Consider the following 2,116-nt stretch of genomic DNA (forward strand, 5'->3'; position numbering starts at 1 on the left):
AAGAATTGCCCCTAAAAATAAAGAGAGGGAGGTATGTGATGATGCAGGGACAAAAGACTAGATAAAACCAAGGAGGGTCTTGGAATGCAGGAATGGAAAAACAAGACTCATTAGCATCTTTCCCTCCCCCATGTTGTAACTGTTGATGGATTTCAGGTCCTCCTCAGCATTATAAACGGTCTCCCCTCCTACCCCATAAGGAGAAAGTATTTTTCTTACACATCCCCCACCCAGTATAGGTGCCTCATCCATTCATCAAATGATCTGCAAGACCCCTGTCCCACTCCTTGTACCCTGTCTATGAAAGTGGACTAAGGACCCCTGTTGAACATCCATTCTCCCTTGAGCTGGCCAACTGTTCTAACAACATCCCCCATTCTAATAAACTCTCATTTTGTCTCGTGTCTGCAAATTCTTTTCCAACACGACCCCAGACCACAAGAAAGGTTACTATCCTATTAGACCTGTTAAAATCTGTAAAACAATTAGAATTTCAACTTAAGCATGAATTCTTACCTTACTATTCTATTTTGTTGTGGTTCAAAATCGTCATTCATCGAGCAGAATTTTCAACATTACTAACTCAAATAACCTTGCTAAAAATGTGGCACTTTGGCCAGACATCAGAACTCTTGGATCAGACTACACTTAAAAAAAAAAAAAAAAATTCCTGTTTCTTTGATAAACAATTTATCCTATGTCACACGAGTAGAACACTGAAGAATAAATATGCTCATACTGCCCTGATTATTTTATAATTGCTCTTTCAGATGAAACTAGTCTCCCTAATGGCTTGTAGATCAATAACTCATCTTTTTTTCTTCATATTAGAAATTGGGTAGGAAGGAGTACTGTGTAAAAAGTGTATTTTGTAATGCCAGCCAAGCCACTAAATCACGACCAGTTCTCTGAACTTGCCATTTTCATCTTGGGTCACATTGCAAAGTCTTCCCATGGCCACATGGCACCTGTACTTTGTATTTCAGGGACGAATGACGTTCCAGGATGTGGCCATAGACTTCACTCAAGAGAAGTGGGAATGCCTGGACCTCGATCAGCGGGAATTGTACAGAGACGTGATGTTAGAGAAGTACGGGAACCTGGCCTCCTTGGGTGAGGATAACTGCCTTCCAGAATCCCTTATCTACCCACTGGGTTTTAGTTCCATCATGTCAAGAATGTCTTCTGAAATTTTCTGCTTCGCACAGTTTCAGATCTCTGCTTTCTAGGGGAAAATGGGTATTTGTGAGTTTAGAAAGAAAGGCTTCATGATGATTCGTTATACGGGTGACGTTTTTCTTCTTTGATGTACTCTGCGTCCTTCCTTCTAGGTTCGTGGTAATTGTGTAAGTTTTGTGGTATTAAATAGTTGTACCCTCTCTTAATTTCACATTGACACCACTTACTTTGGCTTAGTACTACTTGACCAGAATCTCAGGATCTGATTGTTAGATGTGTGTTAGTCTTGTATAGCTGCTTTGAATAAAGTATTTAAGGAAATCATTTTCTAGAACAAAATGCGTTGTCGTTTCACCTGAATACATATTGGATTCGATACTGATGGATCTCTAACAACACAAATATTCCTTTCTCTGATAAATAGGGCTTGTGTCTACGCTGGACCTGGTCGCCTTTCTGGAGCAATGGAAGGATCCCAGGAATATGAGGAGAATGGAGACAACAGCCATTTGCCCAGGTAGGTATGAATAGATGGAGATGATGACTCAGATGAGAGGTCTGAGGAGCAGCGAGGAACTCATCCTTCATCACGTGGTGTTGGGAGATTTGCTTCAATGGAAATGGTTTTCAAAAACCTGGGTTTGTGTCTACTACTGTGATAGAAATGTATCACCTGCCCCATTCTCTCTCTGAAATCATTCATGAATTTATCTCCAGTGATTTCTTTTCCCCGTCACAGATCAGATCAGATCAGATCAGTTGCTCAGTCGTGTCTGACTCTTTGCAACCCCATGAATCGCAGTACGCCAGGCATCCCTGTCCATCACCAACTCCCGGAGTTCACTCAAACTCATGTCCATTGCATCAGTGATGCCATCCAGCCATCTCATCCTCTGTCGTCTCCTTCTCCTCTTGCCCCCAATCCCTCCCAGCATCA

At 41.7% G+C, this 2,116-nt stretch overlaps 1 long non-coding RNA gene across 1 annotated transcript in view; it reads left to right on the forward strand.

The window, feature by feature from the left end:
- LOC104986055 overlaps window positions 1-1,684 on the forward strand; it is a 5,480-nt gene extending 3,796 nt beyond the window's left edge. The window contains exons 2-3 of the long non-coding RNA XR_824994.1: window positions 987-1,113; window positions 1,604-1,684. This is a non-coding gene — a long non-coding RNA (uncharacterized LOC104986055). The remainder of the gene's footprint in view (window positions 1-986; window positions 1,114-1,603) is intronic.
- The last annotated feature ends 432 nt before the right edge of the window (window positions 1,685-2,116 follow it).

Source organism: Bison bison, unplaced genomic scaffold (genome assembly GCF_000754665.1).
Source record: "Bison bison bison isolate TAMUID 2011002044 unplaced genomic scaffold, Bison_UMD1.0 scf7180017845675, whole genome shotgun sequence".
In the NCBI taxonomy this organism is placed as follows: domain Eukaryota; kingdom Metazoa; phylum Chordata; class Mammalia; order Artiodactyla; family Bovidae; genus Bison; species Bison bison.